Here is a 23,155-nt window from a genome sequence, read left to right as displayed (position 1 = left end):
AATCCTATATCATATTATTAAATCAATTCATAGAATAAATGAAAAAGAATATACTCCCGCTCCTGTTTTCTACTGTTAGGAGTCACTACGTCTTCTTTTCCTTTTATCTCAAGGTTTTTCTGTTTTGCTATTTCAAGACAGCATTTCTCAGTAGCTATGAAGCCAGTCCTGGAACTCACTCTGTCGACCTGGTCTATAGACCAGGCTGTCCTTAAATTCAGAGATCTTCCTTGCCTCTTCCTCCCCAGTGCTTGGATTAAAGGCATGTTCTACTATTGCCTGGCTCTTTTTTGGTGTTTCCAGACAGGGTTTCTCTTTGTAGTCCTTGCTGTCCTGGAACTCATTCTGTAGATCAGGCTGGTCTCAAACTCTGCCTCCTGAGTGTGACACCACTGCCTGTTAAGGCTTTATGTTTTTCGTTTAAGCAATTTGTTTTATGTCTCATGTTTATGCGAGACTTAGTAATTTATTTTAACAAGCTTACTTGCTGGCATGATCTTGTTAAGTTTTTTTTTGTGCTGGTGGTGGTATTTTTAAACTGGGTCTCACATTGTGACCCATTCTGCCATTGATCTTGTATGTTCTACCTTAGCCTCCTAGATCACAGGTGTGAGCTGTATCTTTTAATTGTCATCTTACTTGTCTTGAAAACTATTTCATCTTGTTAAGTGGTAAATTCTTATTTTTCTTTTTAAGAATTGTTGCTTGGTGTTGAACTGGATGAGAGTACAAGGTGCTTCTGAAAAATTTCAAGGTATACATATATTATTTATACGTTGCTACCACTTAAACCTGCTTGCATAAGTAACTTAGCTTGTTTTACTTTAATTTTCCTATTAGAACATATTAAAAGATAATTTAGAGAGTTTTGGCTGAGATTTGGGATTGAAAGGTCAAAAGTTGAAATAAAAATGAGGTAGAAGAGGAAAATATAATACATTAAACTGAACAAATCTGGTAGTTTCTTCTTAAAACAAGATTCTATAACTGCCTGTACATTTGTGTATGACTTTCTGCATGTGAGTTCAGTGCCCACCAAAGCTGGAAAAGATGCTTTGGGGAAATTGTTATAGCTGCTTTTCAGCTTCGTGACAAGGGTCCTGGGAATCTGTCTTCTGTTACAAGTGTGTTGTGTTCTTAATTGCTGTGCTGTCTCTAATTCTGCCACTAGTACTTGCATGTTTAAGGACCTTTTTGCAAGAAAGGAAGGCCTTCTCGTCCAGTTGGATTGATTAGAGCTCAGGAACAGAAGAAAGATAGGACATGACTTATCATTTATTTATTGAGATTTAAGTATTTATTAGTTTGTTTTGGATTTTCAAGCCAGGGTTCCACTGTGTACTTTTGGAGCCTGTCCTGGAACTCACTCTATAGACCAGGCTGGCCTTGAACTGATAAAGATCTGCTTGGCTTTGCCTCCTGAATGCTGATATCAAAGGTGTAGGTCAACACTGTCCATAGATATCATTTATTTTTACTTTGTGTATATGAATATGTGCCTATATGTATGTATCTCCTGCTTTCAGTTTTGCAGAAACCAGAAGACAGTGTCAGATTCCCTGAACCTGCTGTTCTAGATGATTATGAGCTACTAATGTGTGTGGTGGGAATTTATCTGGATCCCCTGAAATGACAAGCATCTCTTTTGATACAGGGTTTATCTGTGTGTAGTCCTGGCTATACTGGATCTCATTTTGCAGATCAGGCTTGCCTCGAATTCACAGAGATTCGCTTGCCTCTGCCTCCCAAGTGCTGGGATTAAAGCCATGTACTCCCACTGCCCAGCTTTAGCTGCTCTTTTTATTGTGCATATCTAGGCATGGTTGATTTGTTTCTTAGTTCTTAACTTTGATATAATTTATTTAGAGTCTGTTGCTAAATTGGGAGTTTGTAGATTCTAGTTAGTATAGCTAACCAGCTTGGCCAGGGTTTCCCCATGTTTGCCTCTGTGGTGCTGGGATTACTAGAGTTTGCTGTGTTATATGTGCTCTTGTGTGAGTACTTGGTATCCATTTTTTGTTTTGTTTTTCAAGACAGGGTTTCTCTGTACTGTTTTGGAGGCTGTCCTGGAATTTGCTCTATATAGCAGGCTGGCCTTGAACTCACAGAGAACTGCCTGCCTCTGCCTCCCAAGTTCTGGAATTAAATGCATGGGCCACCAACACACAGCTGAGTACTAGGTATCCTAACTCTGGTACTCACAATTCTATAGCAGCTGCTTTCCAGGCACAAGGACCTATTACTTTTGAAGTAAATTGTCTTTCATTCTAGACAGAAACATTGTCTAACTCCCTTCGTCTCTTTCTCCTTTGGGTACTTTGTATTAAGTATAGTGCTTCATATATGCAATGGTTAGTACATCTTTTTGATTTAGAAATATCTTTATTATGGATAATTTACACATGTATAAAATTGAGATGGAGCAACAACTCCAAGGTTATCATCATACAACTTTAATAATTATCAGTTTAAGGTCAGTCATTTCACTGGACATTTTGATGTGTCTGTCTGTCTATCTATCATCTATCTATCTATCTATCTATCTATCTACCATCTATCTGTCTATCTATCTATCTATCTATCTATCTATCTAATCTTTTTCTCTTTGTAGCCCTGGCTGTCCTTGTACTCTGTCTCTGTAGCCTGGTTTGATATTCTCCCTGATCTGCCTCTTCCTCCAAGTGCTGTGATCCAAGGTGTGTACCAAAATGCCTGGCTTTTTCTCTTTCTTTATTTTTGTATAAATTCTGAATCATAAAAATTTTGCTACTTTTCCTTGTTGGTAAAAGGGGACTATATGAACAATATCCAAAATAAATTCACAATACCTAAAATTAATGGTTGTTTTACCTAATATAGAAAAATGTAGTCATGTTGTCCAGTTAATATTTAAGTGCTTGTTTATGGATCTCAATTGTCAGTTTTTAAAAGTTTATTTCATTCAGGATCTGTGTGAGCTTTCTATATTGGGAAATTGTTCTGTCTTTTGATAGCTATTGTAGTCCTCATTTGCTCTTTGTTAAATAATGTATTTAATTTCAATTTTACTCCTTTCCTCTTGTTTTTTTTATTATTAATATTTTTTTATTTTCCATTTTAAATTTAGATAAGAAACAAGGTTGCTTCACAAGTCAGTACGAGGTCCCTCTCCCTTTCCCTCCCCTCCTCCCGTGCCCTCCCCCCATCCCCCCCGTTATCCCCTCATTCCCCCAGGGAGGGTGAGGCCCTCCATGGGGGTGTCCATAGTCTGTCATTTCATATAGGGCAGGGCCTAGACCCTTCCCCAAGAGTTCAGGGTGAGAGTGCACCTCACATTGTTCTATGGGAGTCCAGAGACCGTGTTTATACTTGGGATGGGTACTGATCTGCTGTCCAAGGCTCAATAGATTACCTAGGCCTCCTCACTGACACCCAGATTCAGGGGGTCTTGATCAGTCCCATGCTGGATTCCCAGGCTGATGCCTGGGATTCAAGAGTTAACCTTTGTCTGGTCAGCTGTTTCTGGGGGTTCAACCAGCCCAGTCTTAATCCCTTTGATCATCAGTCCTCCCTCTCTGATACTGGCTTTCTTGAGTTCAGCTCAGTACTTAACCAGCCAGTAAATGAAGTTTCTGTTTCCCAGACTCTCTGGCAATAGGATTGTAGGCTGGCACTCCCCAGATCTATGTCTAAAATCCATATATGAGAGAGTACATGCCATGTTTCTCTTTTTGTGACTGGGTTACCTCACTCAGGATGGTTTCTTCTAGTGTCATCCATTTGCCTGCGAATCTCATGATTCCATTATTTTTTCTGCTGAATAGTACTCCATTGTGTAGATGTACCACATTTTCTCTATCCATTCTTCGGGTGAGGGACATCTAGGTTGCTTCCAAGTTCTGGCTATTACAAATAAAGCTGCTATGAACATAGTGGAACAGACATCTTTGTTATATGAATGGGCATCTTTTGGATATATGCCTAAGAGTGCAGTTGCTGGGTCTTGTGGTAGGTTTATTCCCATTTTTCTGAGGAATCTCCATACTGCTTTCCAAAGTGGCTGAACCAGTTGGCACTCCCACCAGCAATGGAGGAGTGTCCCCCTTTCACCACATCCTCTCCAGCATAAATTGTCATTGGTGTTTTTGATTTTAGCCATTCTGACAGGAGTGAGATGGTATCTCAGAGTTGCTTTGATTTGCATTTCCCGGATGGCTAAGGATGTTGAGCACTTTCTCAAGTGCCTCTCAGCCATTTTAGACTCCTCTATTGAAAACTCTCTATTTAGTTCTGCAGCCCACTTCTTAATTGGGTCCTTTGCTGTTTTGGAGACTTGCTTCTTGAGTTCTTTGTAAATTTTGGAGATCAACCCTCTGTCAGATGTGGGATTAGTGAATATTTTTCCCATTCTGTGGGCTGCCTTTTTGTCTTGCTGACTGTGTCCTTTGCCTTACAGAAGCTTCTCAGTTTCAGTAGGTCCCATTTATTAATTGTTGATCTCACTGTCTGTGCTACTGGTGTTATGTTCAGGAAGCTGTCTCCTGTACCAATTCGTTCAAGGGTACCACCCACTTTCTCTTCTAAGAGGTTCAGTGTGGCTGGATTTATGTTGAGGTCTTTGATCCATTTGGACTTAAGTTTTGTGCATGGCGATAAACATGGATCGATCCGCATTTTTCTACATGCCAGTCTCCAATTATGCCAGCACCATTTGTTGAAGATGCTTTCTTTATTCCATTGTATATTTTTAGCTTCTTTGTCAAAGATCAGATGTTCGTACGTGTGTGGGTTAATACCCGGATTTTCAATTCGATTCCATTGGTCTGCCTGTCTATTTTTGTGCCAATACCAAGCTGTTTTCAGGACTATAGCTCTATAATAGAGCTTGAGGTCAGGGATAGTGATGCCTCCGGACGTTGCCTTGTTGAACAGGGTTGTTTTGGCTATCCTGGGTCTTTTGTTTTTCCATACAAAATTGATTATTGTTCTTTCAAGGTCTGTGAAGAATTGTGCTGGGATTTTAATGGGGATAGCATTGAATCTGTAGATTGCTTTTGGCAGGATTGCCATTTTTACTACATTGATCCTACCTATCCAAGAGCATGGGAGATCTTTCCATTTTCTGAGGGCTTCTTTAATTTCTTTCTTTAAAGATTCAAAGTTCTTACGATACAGGTCTTTCACTTGTTTGGTTAGCGTTACCCCAAGGTATTTTATGTTGTTTGTGGCAATTGTAAAGGGTGATGTTTCTCTGATTTCTCTTTCAGCCCTTTTATCATCTGTATATAGTAGGGCTACTGACTTTCTTGAGTTGATCTTGTAACCTGCCACTTTGCTGAAGGTGTTAATCAGCTGTAAGAGTTCCCTGGTAGAGTTCTTTGGGTCATTGATGTAAACTATCATATCGTCTGCAAACAGTGAAAGTTTGACTTCTTCCTTCCCAATTTGTATCCCCTTGATCCCCCTTTGTTGTCGTATGGCTATAGCTAGAACTTCAAGTACCATGTTGAAAAGGTATGGAGAGAGTGGACAGCCTTGTTTTGTTCCTGATTTTAGAGGAATTGCGTTGAGTTTCTGTCCATTTAGTTTGATGTTGGCTGTTGGTTTACTGTATATGGCTTTTATTATGTTTAAGTATGTCCCTGTTATCCCAGATCTCTCCAAGACCTTTATCATGAAGGGGTGTTGGATTTTGTCAAAGGCTTTTTCAGCATCTAGTGAGATGATCATGTGATTTTTGTTTTTCAGCTTGTTTATATGGTGGATTACGTTGATGGATTTTCGTATGTTGAACCATCCCTGCATCCCTGGGATGAAACCTACTTGATCGTGGTGAATGATTGTTTTGATGTGTTCTTGGATCCGATTTGCCAGTATTTTATTGAGTATTTTTGCATCAATGTTCATGAGGGATATTGGTCTGAAGTTCTCTTTCTTGGTTGTATCTTTGTGTGGCTTGGGGATCAAGGTTATTGAAGCCTCATAGAAAGAGTTTGGCAAAGACCCTTCTGCTTCTATTGTGTGGAACACTTTGAGAAGAATTGGTATAAGCTGTTCTTTGAATTTGTGGTAGAATTCTGCACTGAGGCCATCTGGACCTGGACTTTTTTTGGTTGGGAGACTTTTGATGACAGCTTCTATTTCCATAGGGGTTATAGGTCTATTTAAATTGCTTATCTGTTCTTGATTTAGTTTTGGCAAATGATAGCTGTCCAGGAAGTCATCCATTTCCTTTAAATTTTCGAATTTTGTGGAGTACAGGTTTTCAAAGTATGACCTAATGATTCTCTGGATTTCCTCAGAGTCTGTTGTTATGTCCCCCTTTTCATTTCTGATTTTGTTAATTTGCGTGTTCACTCTCTGCTGTTTGGTAAGTTTGGACAAAGGTTTGTCTATCTTGTTGATTTTCTCAAAGAACCAACTCTTCGTTGCATTGATTCTTTGTATTGTTTTCCTGGTTTCTACTTTGTTGATTTCAGCCCTCAATTTGATTATTTCCTGGCGTCTACTCCTCCTGGGGGAGTTTGCTTCTTTGTGTTCTAGAGCTTTTAGCTGTGATGTTAATTCTCTGGTATAACTGTTTTCCTGTTTCTTCATGTGAGCACTTAGTGCTATGAACTTCCCCGTAGCACTGCTTTCAAAGTGTCCCATAGGTTTGGGTATGTTGTGTCTTCATTCTCATTGAATTCGAGGAAGTCTTTAATTTCTTTTTTTATTTCCTCTTTGACCCAGGGATGGTGCAGTTGAGCATTATTCAATTTCCATGAGTTTGTAGGTTTTCTGCAATTTGTGTTGTTGTTGAATTCTAATTTTAAGGCATGGTGGTCTGATAAGATGCATGGAGTTATTCCAATTTTTTGTAGCTGCTGAGGTTTGATATGTTGCCAAGTATGTGGTCGATTTTTGAGAAGGTTCCATGTGGTGGTGAGAAGAAGGTATATTCTTTTTTATGTGGATGAAATGTTCTATAGATATCTGTTAATCCCAGTTGGGTCATTACTTCTATTAGACCCTTTGCTTCTTTGTTGAGTTTCTGTCTGGTATTCTTGTCTAGTGGTGAGAGTGGTGTGTTGAAATCTCCCACTATAACTGTGTGGGGCTTTAGATGAGATTTAAGTTCTAATAATGTTTCTTTAACGAATGTGGATGCCTTTGTATTGGGGGCATAGATGTTCAGGATAGACACTTCGTCTTGGTGGGTTTCACCTGTGATGAGTATGTAATGACCTCCTTCATCTCTTTTGATTGATTTTATTTTAAAGTCTAGTTTGTTAGATATTAGGATTGCTACCCCTGCTTGTTTCTTGGGTCCATTTGATTGAAAAATTTTTCCCAACCTTTAACTCTCAAGTAATGTCTGTCTTTGAGGGTGAGGTGTGTTTCTTGTATGCAGCAGAAGGAAGGGTTCTGTCTTCGAATCCATTCTGCTAGTCTGTGTCTTTTTATGGGTGAGTTAAGGCCGTTAATATTGAGGGATATTAATGACCATTGATTGCTCATCCTTCTTCGATTTGCGATGGTTGTTGTTGGTGGAATTATGGGTGGAATTTCACCCCTTTGTTCTTTTGGCTGTTGGTAGAGAGGGATTCTCTAATGCTTATGTTTTTCTGGTTGTAGTTAGCTTCCTTGGGTTGGAGTTTTCCTTCCAAAATTTTCTGTAGGGCTGGGTTAGTGGACACATATTGGTTGAATCTAGTTTTGTCATGGAATATCTTGTTTTCTCCGTCTATAGTGATTGAGAGCTTTGCCGGGTATAGTAGTCTGGGCTGGCATCCATGGTCTCTTAGTGTAGGTAGAATATCTATCCAGGACCTTCTGGCTTTCAGAGTTTCCATGGAGAAATCAGGTGTAATTCTGATAGGTCTGCCTTTATATGTTACTTGACCTTTTTCCTTAGCTGCTCTTAATATTCTTTCTTTATTCTGTATGTTTGGGGTCTTGATTATTATGTGGCGAGGGGATTTTTTTTGTGGTCCACTCTATTTGGTGTTCTGTAGGCTTCTTGTACCTTCATTGGCATGTCTTTCTTAAGGTTGGGAAAGTTTTCTTCTATGATTTTGTTGAATATGCCTTCTGCCCCTTTGAGGTGGATTTCTTCTCCTTCTTCTATACCTATTATTCTTAGGTTTGGTCTTTTCATGGTGTCCCATAATTCCTGGATGTTTTGTGTTAAGGATTTGTTGGATTTAAGGTTTTCTTTGGTTGATAAATCCATTTCTCCTAATGTATCTTCAACACTTGAGATTCTCTCTTCCATCTCTTCTATTCTGTTGGTAATGCTTGTATTGGTAGTGCCTGACTGTTTGTCCAGCTTTTCTATTTTCTGCCTTTCTTCAGATTGTGTTTTTTTTAGTGTCTCTATTTCAGTTTTCAACCCTTGCAGCGTTTGCATTGCTTCTTGCAATTTTCTGTTTATCTGTTCGTCCGTTTGTTGCCTTTTATGAATTTTTTGGTTTGTTCTTTCTTCCATTTCTTGCATTTTTTGGTTTGCTTTTTGTTCCATTTCTTGGATTTTGTGCTTTGTTTCTTCTTCCATTTCCTGCCTTTTTTGGTTTGTTTCTTCCTCCATTTTTTTTGCTTTGTTATTTCTACCATTTCTTGCATTTTTTGCTTTGTTTCTTCTTCCATTTCCTGCCTTATTTGGTATGTTTCTTCTTCTAATTCTTGCATTTTTTGCTTTGCTTTTTCTTCCATTTCTTGCATTTTTTGCTTCATTTCTTCTTCCATTTCGTGCCTTTTTTGGTTTGTTTTTTCTTCCAATTCTTGCATTTTTTGGTTTGTTTTTTCTTCCATTTCTTTGAGGGATTTTCCAATATCCTCTTTTAGGGCCTCTATCATTTTCATGACAGTGCTTTTAAGGTAGTTCTCTTCTGCTTCCTTCGCGTTGCAATATTGGGGTCTTGCTGGTGTGGAGTCTCTAGAATCTGGCGGTGTCATATTTGTTTTTCTGTTGCTGACTGTGTTTTTGTATTGTCTCTTTCCCATCTCTTCTTCTAGTGGGTGCAGAAAGAGCCCCTTCCTGGTCTGGGGACCAGAGTTCCCTTTTGGTGGGTGCTAGTAAGTCCAGTAATCTGGTGGTTCTTCTATGCCTTGTCCAAATGCTGGTCCGTGGGTAGAGAAGAAGAACAGGAATCTGGGGCGCTTAGCCTCCTACCTGGTCCCCTGGACCCTATGCTGGGTCCTGTTGTACCTGATCCGGAACAGCTACTCCCCTGGTCTCCCTGGCTCCTGTAGTTTCCTGGTCTCTTTGGTGGGAGAGAAGATCTGGAGTCTGGGGTGCTTGGCTCCCGCCGGGATTGGGAGCTCTGTGCAGTTCCCAGGCGATCTGCAGGCTCTGGAACACAGGCCTGGAAGCTGGCCTGTTTACCTGATGCTCCCGCCGGGATTGGGAGCTCTGTGCAGTTCCCAGGCGATCTGCAGGCTCTGGAACACAGGCCGGGAAGCTGGCCTGTTTACCTGATGATGCCAGAGGGACAGCTACTTCCCTGTGTGCCCAGCCTTCTCTAGTTTCCTGGACTCGTTGGTGGGAGAGAAGATCTGGAGTCTGGGGTGCTTGGCTCCCGCCGGGATTGGGAGCTCTGTGCAGTTCCCAGGTGATCTGCAGGCTCTGGAACACAGGCCGGGAAGCTGGCCTTTTTACCTGATGCTCCTGCCGGGATTGGGAGCTCTGTGCAGTTCCCAGGCGATCTGCAGGCTCTGGAACACAGGCCGGGAAGCTGGCCTGTTTACCTGATGCTCCCGCCGGGATTGGGAGCTCTGTGCAGTTCCCAGGCGATCTGCAGGCTCTGGAACACAGGCCGGGAAGCTGGCCTGTTTACCTGATGATGCCAGAGGGACAGCTACTTCCCTGTACTCCCAGCCTCCTCTCCTTTCCTGGAATCGTTGGTGGGAGAGAAGATCTGGAGTCTGGGGTGCTTGGCTCCCGCCGGGATTGGGAGCTCTGTGCAGTTCCCAGGCGATCTGCAGGCTCTGGAACACAGGCCGGGAAGCTGGCCTGTTTACCTGATGATGCCAGAGGGACAGCTACTTCCCTGTGCTCCCAGCCTTCTCTAGTTTCCTGGACTCGTTGGTGGGAGAGAAGATCTGGTGTCTGGGGTGCTTGGCTCCAGCCAGGATTGGGAGCTCTGTGCAGTTCCCAGGCGATCTGCAGGCTATGGAACACAGGCCGGGAAGCTGGCCTGTTTACCTGATGCTCCCGCCGGGATTGGGAGCTCAGTGCAGTTCCCAGGCGATCTGCAGGCTCTGGAACACAGGCCGGGAAGCTGGCCTGTTTACCTGATGATGCCAGAGGGACAGCTACTTCCCTGTGCGCCCAGCCTTCTCTAGTTTCCTGGACTCGTTGGTGGGAGAGAAGATCTGGAGTCTGGGGTGCTTGGCTCCCGCCGGGATTGGGAGCTCTGTGCAGTTCCCAGGCGATCTGCAGGCTCTGGAACACAGGCCGGGAAGCTGGCCTGTTTACCTGATGCTCCCGCCGGGATTGGGAGCTCTGTGCAGTTCCCCTTTCCTCTTGTTTTTATTTACATAACACACACACACACACACACACACACACACTCAGTCGGTTTACAGATGTTAAATGTGAAATGGTTATTAGAGAGCTAAAGAGAAGGATTGGAGTAATAACATCAGTACCCTCATAATTAATGTCTTTATTCATTTTACTTTGCTGTATTTTTACTTTTTATAACTTAATATTTATCACAATTTTTATTGCTACCTTTGGATTTTGTGAGTATAAAGAGTCTGAATCTACCTTCTGTGCTCTCAGATTATTGCATGACCTTCAGATTGGAGAGATGAAGCTACTTGTCAAAGTTGATGCAAAGACAAAGGCACAATTGGATGAGTGGAAAGCAAAGAAGAAGGCTTCTAATGGGGTATGCAATATCTTATCTAGTCTGGGTGTGCTGGTTCAGTGAGAATACTTCATATTGCAATAAGTCTAACATGGGGACTCACAAGATCATTATTGTAATATGTGCTTATGGACTATGCAGGAGTGTATTTTTTTTAAACTTTAATTTCCAGTTTAAATTTAGATAAGAAACAAGGTTGCTTCACAAGTCAGTTCCAGGTCCCTCTCCCATTCCCTCCCTTCCTCCCTTGCCCTCCCTCCAACCCCCCCCGTTATCCCCTCATTTCCTCAGGGAGGGTGAGGCCCTACATGGGGGGTGTGCATAGTCTGTCATTTCATATAGGGCAGGGCCTAGACCCTTCCCCAAGAGTTCAGGCTGAGAGTGCACCTCACATTGTTCTATGGGAGTCCAAAGTCCGTGTGTATACTTGGGATGGGTAATGATCTGCTGCCCAAGGCTCAATAGATTTCCTAGGCCTCTTCACTGACACCCAGATTCAGGGGGTCTTGATCAGTCCCATGCTGGATTCCCAGGGTGATGCCTGGGATTCAAGAGTTAACCTTTGTCTGGTCAGCTGTTTCTGGGGGTTAAACCAGCCCAGTCTTAATCCCTTTCATCATCAGTCCTCCATCTCTGTTACTAACTTTCTTGAGTTCAGCTCAGTACTTAACCAAGAAAGTCTGCCTCTTTTTCGATCAGCCACTAAATAAAGTTTCTGTTTCCCAGACTCTCTGGACATAGGATTGTAGGCTGGCACTCCCCAGATCTACGTCTAAAATCCATATATGAGAGAGTACATGCCATGTTTCTCTTTTTGTGACTGGGTTACCTCACTCAGGATGGTTTCTTCTAGTGTCATCCATTTGCCTGCGAATCTCATGATTCCATTATTTTTTCTGCTGAATAGTACTCCATTGTGTAGATGTACCACATTTTCTCTATTCACTCTTCAGGTGAGGGACATCTAGGTTGCTTCCAAGTTCTGGCAATTACAAATAAATCTGCTATGAACATAGTGGAGCAGACATCTTTGTTGTATGAATGGGCATCATTTGGATATGTGCCTAAGAGTGGAGTTGCTGGGTCTTGTGGTAGGTTTATTCCCATTTTTCTGAGGAATCTCCATACTGCTTTCCAAAGTGGCTGAACCAGTTGGCACTCCCACCAGCAATGGAGGAGTGTCCCCCTTTCACCACATCCTCTCCAGCATAAATTGTCATTGGTGTTTTTGATTTTAGCCATTCTGACAGGAGTGAGATGGTATCTCAGAGTTGCTTTGATTTGCATTTCCCGGATGGCTAAGGATGTTGAGCACTTTCTCAAGTGCCTCTCAGCCATTGTAGACTCCTCTATTGAAAACTCTCTATTTAGTTCTGCAGCCCACTTTTTAATAGGGTCCTTTGGTGTTTTGGAGACTTGCTTCTTGAGTTCTTTGTAAATTTTGGAGATCAACCCTCTGTCAGATGTGGGATTAGTGAATATTTTTCCCATTCTGTGGGCTGCCTTTTTGTCTTGCTGACTGTGTCCTTTGCCTTACAGAAGCTTCTCAGTTTCAGTAGGTCCCATTTATTAATTGTTGATCTCACTGTCTGTGCTACTGGTGTTATGTTCAGGAAGCTGTCTCCTGTACCAATTCGTTCAAGGGTACCACCCACTTTCTCTTCTAAGAGGATCAGTGTGGCTGGATTTATGTTGAGGTCTTTGATCCATTTGGACTTAAGTTTTGTGCATGGCGATAAACATGGATCGATCTGCATTCTTCTACATGCCAGTCTCCAATTATGCCAGCACCATTTGTTGAAGATGCTTTCTTTATTCCACTGTATATTTTTAGCTTCTTTGTCAAAGATCAGATGTTTGTACGTGTGTGGGTTAATAGCCGGATTTTCAATTCGATTCCATTGGTCTGCCTGTCTATTTTTGTGCCAATACCAAGCTGTTTTCAGGACTATAGCTCTATAATAGAGCTTGAGGTCAGGGATGGTGATGCCTGCAGGAGTGTATTTTTATAGTTTGTAGATAAGTGCTTTATCTAACCACAGAGGGTGGATGACTGCTGGTTTGCTTGTTCCAGGTTGGGATGAAGGTTGTAATGGAGGCTGGACAAGGTTAACTTGCCAGAGAAAACACTTATACAGACTATTACAATCAGAGCTAATTCATTAATGCAGCTTTGTAAGTAAGTATAAAATATATTTTAATCTACCCAATGTTCATTAGTTACCCTCTTATAGACACACACTGATCGGGTTTTACAGTGTCTAAAAATAAGTTGTACTATTTAATGTATTGGGGTGACTTTATTTATGCCATTTTTTGTTTTTCATTCTAATTGTTATTTTAAATAAACACAAAGGAGGATTTTGTGTCTTGTGTGGTAATGAATCTATTGTCTCCTTCACAAAACAAATCTTAAACCTGAGTATATATTTTGTTCATTTTTTCTTTTGTCTTCCTTTCTGCCTCCCATCAATGAAAACAGTCTTTGCTCTCATCAAACTTTCATTATTTTTCCAGATATATATATATAGCTTCCTTAACCTCCCTTATAAAAGCACTGTATATTATATTTTTGTTTAAATTTTTTTCATAAAATCTCAAATTTAAGGAAGTTAAGTTAAAGTCAAGTCCTTTACTGTAGACCTTTTGGCCTCATGTTACTGAAGATATTTTTTTCTGTGTGCATGAATATGATTTTCTGTTCCCTCCTTTTTTTTCTGTCAGTGCTTATGGTAGACTCCAGGACTCCTGTATAATAGGCAATCACTCTACCACCTCATGAGTATACCTTTAATGAGAATATTTTCATTTCATAAAAGCAGGATTAAAGCCAGTTATGAAGGTACAGCCCCAGCATTTGGGAAGTAAGGCAGTTGGGGCAGGACTTCAAGCTCATTTATACAGGGAATTTGAGTCCAGTCTGGGTGACATGAAACTATCAAATAAAAAGAATTTTTTAATAAACACATTTCCTATCTGATTAATTCTGGTTTTCTTTGAACTCTTAGTACTTAAATAATTTCACTGACACATTCTGTATATATCATAAGGAAAAATTACTGTTGCTTGTTGGTCAGATCCAATCTTAGTGGTTTGGATTTCCTTACTGAGTACTATTTTGCATAATATTCAGGTTTTGTTGTATTGCGTAGCTCTTGGAGTTTTGTTTTGTGTTCAGAAATTTATTTTTATTCATGTGTTGGTGACTGAATGTGTGTGTATATGTGCACCATTTGCGTATATTTCCTATGTAAACCAGAAGATGTTATTATCTTCTAGGACTGGATTTATAAGTAGTTGTGAACTAACATGTGCTGGGAATTGAACTGAACAAGGTCTTTATAAAGAGCAGCGCAGCAAGTACCTTTAACTCCTGAGTTACCTTTCTAGCTGCCGTTTTGGCTTTTTTTTTCTTTTCTTTTTCCTTTCTTTTTTAAGGTAGGATCTCATGTAGCCCAGGGTGGCTTACACCTTGTGTTTTATGACCTTGAACTCTACCTCCCCATGTGTTGGGATTACAGTCAGATGTTATTGTGCTATTTATTGGATATTGATTTTTTTTTGGTTTTTTGTATCTTAATATTTTTTATTGGTTTTACTTGTGTGTATAGATATGTGTATAGATGTGGATGTGTGCATGTAGAAGTCAGAGGAGAACTCATGGAAATTCTCTTGTATAATGTGGGTCTCAGGGATCAAACTGAGGTCATAAATTATTGTGGTAGGGTCATTCTCATGTTGAGTGATCTGGTGGCACCAGCCCACAGACTATTTGTTTTGTTACTTGATGTTTTAGGTCCTTATTGACAATCTATGCTTATCATTAAAATTTTGTCTATTCAGTTATAAATAACATGTCTTTTGATTCATATCATATAGCTGCTGTTTGCTAAAATTTGCTGGAGAGACACACACCGTCTACTCCAGATACCAAACCTACAACTAACCACTGAAGATCAACTTGGTGACCCAATAAGATTTATTAGGGTTACTTACAGGAATATTGGTGAGGGGTTTCAGAAGCAGAAATGACTCAAAGATAGGTGCATCATGAAGGATTGTTCCAGCATTAGTGACAACTCAGAAAACCTGGGAAACCTGAAGTACACTGGTTTTTTTCTAGCTTTTCTCCTGTGAGAGACTTCTTGCAACTCAACTTTATTCTATATGAGAGGGACTCTTGGATTTTTTTTCTGACAGGAGAATCTTGAGTTTCAGGACTTCCTGAATCTATCTTCAGTTTTTAAATGTCCTATTCAAGGAGCATCCCTTCAGGATGGAATGTTTCAATTTGGAAAAAAATTTCACACAATAACCTTTATCATTTTTTATTGTCTTGTCTTTAAATCCTGTCTTCCCATACTCTTTCCCCCTACACAAATATATGTAGTCTCTAATATTTACCATCTCTTGCCTCACAGCCCATCACACCCTGTCTGATTCTCACATTCTGTACCCTTTCATATCTCTGATTTTCAATATGAGGGGAAATTATTTCACTAGCTATGTTCTTGAACCCACACTATAACCTAGGATAATGTCTTCCAAATTAATAATGAATGAGCATTTAATTGAATAAGAGTAATTTTGTGGTTATCTCTTGGTTTCCTCAGACTCTGAGGTAGAAGAAAGATAAAAGTGTTTTAACGAGTCAAAGAGGAAAATGAAATTGTATGAAAGGAGTGAAGAATTTTTCCTAACTAAATTGATTGAAAATATTATGTCCGGTTGTTTAGACTTTTTCCTCATTCATTCATTCATCCAACAATCTATCTATTTATTTTCTAGATAGGCTTTCTCTGTGTAACAGTTCTGGATGTCCTGGGATTCTTTTTGTAGGACAGATTGGCCTAAAACTCACAGAGCTCCTCTTGCCTCGGCCTTCTGATTGCTGGGACTAAAGTTGTGTGCCATCACTACCCAGCTCTTTCCATTTTTTAAAGCTGGTATTTATTAAAATTGAATTTCATTCCAGCTAACCAGTCTAGTCCATGCCCAACTTGCTGCTTTCTGTCCCCTCAGCAATAAATCAGTAGAGATAGATGAACCTGTTTGATTGTTTCAAACTGTAGTGAATCACCATTTTAGAATAAACTGATTGGCTGTAGAAATGGCTCACAGGTTACTTACTGACACTGGCAAACTTTGCAGAGGACTCAGGTTTGATTCCCAGCACATACCACGCAGCTCACAATCTGCATGTAACTCTAATTCTGGGGATTTGACACCGTCTTCTGTCCTCTCCACTCCAGCACCAGGCTTGGAAGTGGTACAAATGTATGTAGATAAAACACACATAGAATTAAAAGAATGAATTGATGAGCTGGGTGTGTATGGTGAATGCCTCTAATCCCAGCATGTGGGAGGTAGAGAGCATGGTAGATGATGTCACACTGGTCTGTCTATTAAGTCAGGCCAGCCAGGACTAGCACCTATTTTAGAAAGCAAAACAAAATAATGAGATTAACTGATGATTCTTGAAGTACAGATAATTTCTGGAAAGCCATGTACTTTATATCCTGGTAGATAAATTTGCTCCAAGTTAATATATTCACATAACTGCTTCCAAATTCATCTAGTTAATGTTTTCTTATTTTTTCAAGACAGGGTTTCTATGTGGCATTGGAGGCTGTCCTGCAACTAGCTCTTGTAGACCAGGCTGACCTCCAGCTCACATAGTTCCACCTGCCTCTGCCTCCCAAGTCCTGGAATTAAAGGTGTGTGCCACAAATGCCCGGCTCATATGCATTTTGGATTTGGGGACAGAAGTTGAAATTAGGAAATGGGAAACTGTTTTGGAATTCATCAAGAGCTTTGGATCAGATTTGGCAACCTGTATAATGAATGACCTATCTGACTCAAGTTAACTGCTCTGCTTCCATGTTCTTTTAATTTATGTTTGTTTCAACCATAATGAGCAATCAGCTATGATATGTAACTGAGCCTTTGTTAGCTTGCTCACTCGCTCTTTCTCTTTTCCTTCCATCCTTCCATTCCTCCTCCATTCCTTCTTAAAAAGGAGTTTGAGAGGCAATCAGCCATTTGAAAGGTTTAGTTGAATTAGTTTATTATAAATCCTTCATGGTTGTAATTCTGCCATATAGCTATATTGATTCTTCAATTTTCAGTTTGTTTGGATGGTAGAGTCTGTGAGTTACTTTTACATTAGCAGGCCTTGGAATTTACAGCTCGTATTCCATTTTCTTGGTGGGGGGTTTGAGACAGGGTTTCTCTGTGGCTTTGGAGGCTGTTCTGTAACTAGCTCTTGTAGATCAGACTGGTCTCAAACTCACAGAGTTCTTCCTCCCCCTGTCTCCCAAGTGCTGGGACTAAAGCCTTTAGGACCATGCATGTCCCAACAATATGCTTTCTAATGGATATTTTGATAGTGTAGCATTAGATATCAGAGGTCAGTTTTCAGGGAGTTGGTTTTGATGGCACACAGTTGTAATCTCAGCACTTAGGAGGCTGAAATATTATAGCAAGTCCTAGTCCAGCTTGGGCTGCATGTTGGTATTGACAAAAAAATAACACACAAACACTCCAGACTTGGAATGTAAATGTAAACCTAAGTGTTATTGGAGCATTCCTTTTCCTATAAAACTTTCAGAAAGGCATAGTATATCATTGAGAATTTTGTGACTAGTGTATAAATTTGAAGACCTTATTGCCCTTATTTTACCTATTTAAAATAAGCAGTTGCTGGCTGGTGGTGGTGCATGCCTTTAATCCCAGCACTCAGGAGGCAGAGGGCAGGTGGATCTCTGTGAGTTCGAGGCTGCGCTGTACTGACAGCCTCCAAAACAATACAAAGAAACCCTGTCTCATAAAAACCAAATGAAATAAAATAAGCAGTCACCACATATACATTTTACTACATATTGTTGATAAATAACCTTAATAGTTTAATTACAGTCCTGTATAAAGCACCTTGTCTTTATCTAAGATGCCAAGTAGAAAATTGGCTACAAGAAGATTGGATGAAGAGGAAGGTTTGAAAAATTAAGAAAAACTCTTAATAGTGTGGGTTTTATCTTTGTCATTATGTCTTGTATTACCTGTAATAACCCTCTTTTTCTTACTGTATGTTCTTAATTGTTTATGGACAACATTCTGATTTAAATATTTGTGCTTTATACTTTCTAACAGTGTCAGTGTCCTGAATAAGAATTTGTTTAAATTAAATGTTGATTAATATAGAGCTTATTGACGATGTACATAAATATATTTCAATGATAGAAACTGATTGTTATGAAATAATTGGTTAAGTTATAATTACTTAAGTAATCACAAAACAAGAAATTCAACTTCAGTAGAGTTAAATGTGTTGTGACCAAGAGCCCGTCATTTATGTGAAACATTATAGTTCTTTTTCCTCTTGATATATTAATGGTTGAATCCAGGGTGATACCTTAGGCAAATTCTGTACCACTGAGATATATATCCTTGGCTCTACAAGCATGTTTTTTGTTGCCTGCAAATTGATTTTTAGGATATGTATGTGTGTAATTTTGATGAGGAAAATGCCTTTGTACATGTGGTTTTTCATGCTTTTTCCTTCTGTTCTTATTTTTCCCCATGTTTTGAGAAAACGTTTGAAATGCAAGTGAGGGGAAGTCAAAGTTTTCATGAATGCCATAGTATAAATTCTAGTTTTAGTTTTAAATAAATTAAGTATATCTTAGAAGACAGTTTATTTCTGCTAGAGGGTTTCTCCTTACATAAGGGAAGCTTGCCCGGTAGTTACCATCCTGCCTTAGGAATGTTTATCTTTGTCACCGCTCCTAACTTTGAGTGGAGATTAAATTCTTCATCTTTCATTTGTAGCCTCCGCAGAGTCATCCTATTTTTTGAGACATTTTGGAAGATGAGGTCTCATGTAATCCCTACTGCCCACAAATCCCACATCCTGTCTCCCCAGTGCTGTGTATACAGGCACCAACCATTATTGGCCAATAAGAAACTTACTCTTAAATCATTATTGTCTAATATTGAGAAATATTAAACAAGTCATATGTGTGGTTTTGATTGTTTCTTTGTTCAGTTGTTTTTGAGGCATGGTTGCTTTGTGTAGCCCTGGCTGTCCTGGAACTCTGTAGAATATGCTGGCCCTGAACTCAGAGATACACTACCAACTCCCTCTGCCTCCTTGGTGCTGGGATTAAATGTGTGCACCACCTTTCTTTACTAGGTTTTGTTACTAATGGTGTTGCATGTGTGACTCAGAGGGAAAGAAGTGTATATATCATATAGAGCATGTGGAGACATGATTTCACTCTGTAACTCTGGTTCTGAACCTATATACAGAAAAGTCTGGTTTTAAACTCACAGAGATCCACTGGCTTTTGCATCCTGGGTACTGGGATTATGGGAGTGCATCTCATTTCTGGCCATGTACATGTTTCTGCCAAACAATTAAAATTGTAGAAGCTGGGCTCTTTAAGTCACTTATTAGGTAAGGAAATTTGCTGCTAGGCCTGAGCACCCAAGTTTTATTCCTGAGATCCATGTGATGGATGGAAGTAGAGAACCAATATCCCAAGTTGTTCTGTGGATTTCCAAATATATAGCTATACCTACCTATTATTTTTCCCTTTTTGGCCTATTCATATTCTTTGGAATAATGTTTTTTTCTCTCCTAATTTGTTTTGGTTTTTAAGATTTCCAGACCAGAGACTGTCACTAATGTTGATGAAGAAGCCTTAGATGAAGAAACAAAGAGAAGAAACCAGATTATTAAAGGGGCCACTGAAGTTTTAATACATGAATACTCCAGTGAGCTAAATGCCCCCTCACAGGAGTCTGACTCTCACCTCAGAAAGAAGAAGGAAAAGAAGGTGGATGTATGTGTTCTGACAACAATCATTTATTTTTTTTTACAATTCACCATATTTTATGTATGGGAGGGTTCTATTGATTGTGTGACATCATGCTAGAAAGAGGCATGAAATTCCACTCTAGATATTTGTGAGCTACTATTTGGTTGCTGCAAAATAAAACTCATGACCTCTGGAAGAGTATCCAGTGCTCTGAACCACTGAGCATTCTCTCCAGCTCTCCAACATCATCATGTCTAATATTTATTCTCCTGAGAAACTACAGTGTTCCTTTAGAAGGTCAGGGATTGTTTATGTCATGAAATGTGCTATAAACTAATGCTGTGTGGTAGTGGCAAACACCTTTAATCCCAGCACTCGGGAGGCAGAGACAGGTGGATTTCTGTGTATTTGACGTGAGCCTGGTCTACAGAGAGTGTTCCAGGACAGGCTTCAAAGCTACACAGAGAAGCCCTGTCACAAACCCCCCTATAAAAAGGTGTTGTAAACTATACATATTTGTTATTAAGGGGTAGTTCATAGAGTTTTTCAGGCATTAGGTAAAATAGAATTTTTTCTCACCTATTGATGTGGAAGGAGAAAAGTAATTGATAATGATAGGATAAGTTATAGAAATACTGTTCTTTAGCAAGAATCATAGGCAAATCTTTTTTTGTTTTTTTTTTGGTTTTTTTTGGGTTTTCAAGACATGGTTTCTCTGTATTGTTTTGGAGGCTGTACTGGAACTTGCTCTGTAGACCAGGCTGGCCTCGAACTCACATATCTCTGCTTGCCTCTGCCTCCTGAGTGCTGGGATTAAAGGCTTGAGCCTCCACTGCCCAACGACAAATCTTTTTATAGAATAGACCAATTTGATTTTGTGCATTCAAATACATATCAATTGGTGAATATTATTAAGTATTATTATTTCTTATATTTTACAGATATGGAAATAGTCCTGCTACTTTGCTTTTTGTTTTTGTTATTTTTTGTTTTGCTTTGCTTTTTTGAGATAGGGTTACTCTGCATTGTAGACCAGCCTGACTGAACTCACAGTGATCCCCTGAATCTGCCTCCTCAGTGCTGGGACTACAGCTGTGACCATGACTTCTTGGCCAATCCTGCCACTCTTAGGACACATTTTTCCTGTCCCCTCCAGTATTTGGGCTATTGAAAAGTGTGGATGTTTTAGGAGATAGACGAGGGATTTAAGGTTAAGGAAATCATTTTATTATAATTTTAAGTCAAGAAAATATCACAATTAATGTATTCTGTAAATATGTAGACAGTTTAATTATATCACAATGTGAACTGTTTATAAAAAAGCCTTGTGGGATTCTCTGAAGATTTTCCATAGATTTCCAGTGGTGCCATTGATTCCTTACCCACTCATCACCATGGTTCATTTGAATTGTAAACTTTGATTTTATGTGTGTGGTACTAGTTGTGAGATTTGGGATTTTATTACTATTATTATTTAATTTTACATCAGATTTTAATGCCAAGATGGTCGGTTTTTCCTTAGTTGTGTTAATATCTGCACAAAATGCTAAATCATCATTGTTTTTTTTAATGTATGTAAATAAATATTCATTCCTTTCTATTTTATTTCTAGGAGGATATAAATGCTATAGAAATAGAGGAAGACAAAAAGACTTGATATCCCGAGAGTTCAGCAATTTCAGAGGCACACACCAGGTAGTATTTTTGTATTTTCCCTTGATACCAATGTAGAACTTTTACAGAATCCAAAGCAAACAGACAAGAAAATCATCTTTATATTACAGTATCATTTATTGCCTTTTATAGGCTTATTTGTTACTGAGGTAGAAACAAAATAGTTAGCGCCATATTTACAAAGCAGTCATTGCTTAGTATTTTCCAGTCACTGACAACTATTTTCTAGTCATCTCATTTAAATATGAAGAGAAGTTAATTCATAGATTTCAAAAGAGACATCAATTTCAGGTGAAACTATATTTAGGAGTCAACAGTTTAATCTACATCAGTTTATTTTATTTTTGTGGGCAGTTCTTTATTCGTAGGAAAACTTTTTTTAAAGAGCTAAGATTGAAATTAAGATTTATATTTGTGTGGATTTTAGTTTGAGTGGGGGAGATTTTAAAATGTAGATCAGTGATTACCAGACTTAACCAAATTATAGATGCATGGAAGGACTATAAGTTCCCATAAAGCTAATGTATTATTTGATCCCCACCATTATGATAGAGATCATATGGTGACTAATGCAAGATGAAACTCTCAACTTGGAAAGTAACAAGGAATATGATGCAAGTATGAGCTTCTGTTTTTAAATTATGGATGCCCCCTCTGAAAAATATGCAAAGGGGTAACTGGCTTGGAAATTGGTATTTGTGTATAGTAAATCCTACTCACTGTTTTTGCCTATTTAAAGCTTCTCTCAATGACAGTGCATCTGTATATGTTCGCTTGTATTGAAGGTGGTGCTTTCGCGTGGTGAAATCCAAAATTCATGAGATGTAACTGGTTTTGACTATACTGTGAGATACATAACGTAACTTAATGGTGTTAAGTGTTCCTTTTCCTCATATTGTATCTCATTTTTTCTCATTGCTTTCAAAATCCCAAGTTGACAATTAGTGCTGATTAATAAATGCTGCTGAACACTGAATTTCCATATGCCCAACCATAGCTCACATACAGTGCTTTTCCAGAAATTAAATGTGCCTAAAAGCACAAATGAAACTCTGAACAATTTTGAGAGTTACAATGGTGGTCAGTGGATTGTCATTGTAGAATACATCTCTGTATGTTCATTATTCTGATTCAGGACTGAATAAGCTTAAAATGGTATATAGTTGTGTGTGTGGTTTACCACCCATCACACCCACCCCTGTTTTAATTAATTTTAAACCCTGTTATATTACTGGTAAATTATGAGGAAATAATGTTTTTAAAAAATTAATTCTGAATATATTCACTATTTTAAGTGTCAGGCATTTCACTACCTTAACATTATCTTACTGGTGGGAATATTCTGAAAAATTAGAGCAAAAACGCTAAAAACCAGTTACCTTTGCACGTTTTGGTATGAGTTTATTAAGTAACCACTTACTGTCAGGGTGTCAGCGTGGCAGGGGGCGTCCATTAACAACACGGATGAGTCTGAAGAGATAATAAGTTATAAGCTTTTATTTTTTCCCTCTTCCTATTTTTAACCACTTTTCTTTTCATTACTTAATTATTTTAAGGAATCACTTTATTTCTTTCTTTAGTCTTTCTTAAACTATTTGCATATATGCTATATATCTGCTTGTGAACATAAACATATTTCACATATGAATAACAGCATTTATTATGGACTAGATTTTCTCACTTGCTTACATAGGGCAATCAAACTTTCAAAATTAGGTCTAAAAATTGTTTTTGCATCAGATTTAAGTAACATAGTAAACAACAGAAGTAAAAAAATGAGACCTTATGCAAAAGAAATTAAAAAACTCTAAGTGTATGTAAAAATCT

General features: G+C 39.1%; 1 pseudogene; it reads left to right on the top strand.

The window, feature by feature from the left end:
* The first annotated feature begins 696 nt into the window (after nucleotides 1–696).
* On the top strand, nucleotides 697–21,898 carry LOC121138613 (annotated as a pseudogene).
* Nucleotides 21,899–23,155: the final 1,257 nt, after the last annotated feature.

Source organism: Mesocricetus auratus, unplaced genomic scaffold (genome assembly GCF_017639785.1).
Source record: "Mesocricetus auratus isolate SY011 unplaced genomic scaffold, BCM_Maur_2.0 contig_11286_pilon_obj, whole genome shotgun sequence".
NCBI classification, from domain to species: domain Eukaryota; kingdom Metazoa; phylum Chordata; class Mammalia; order Rodentia; family Cricetidae; genus Mesocricetus; species Mesocricetus auratus.
The sequence above is the reverse complement of the archived record's forward strand: the minus strand, read 5'-3'. Positions and strand labels throughout refer to the sequence as shown.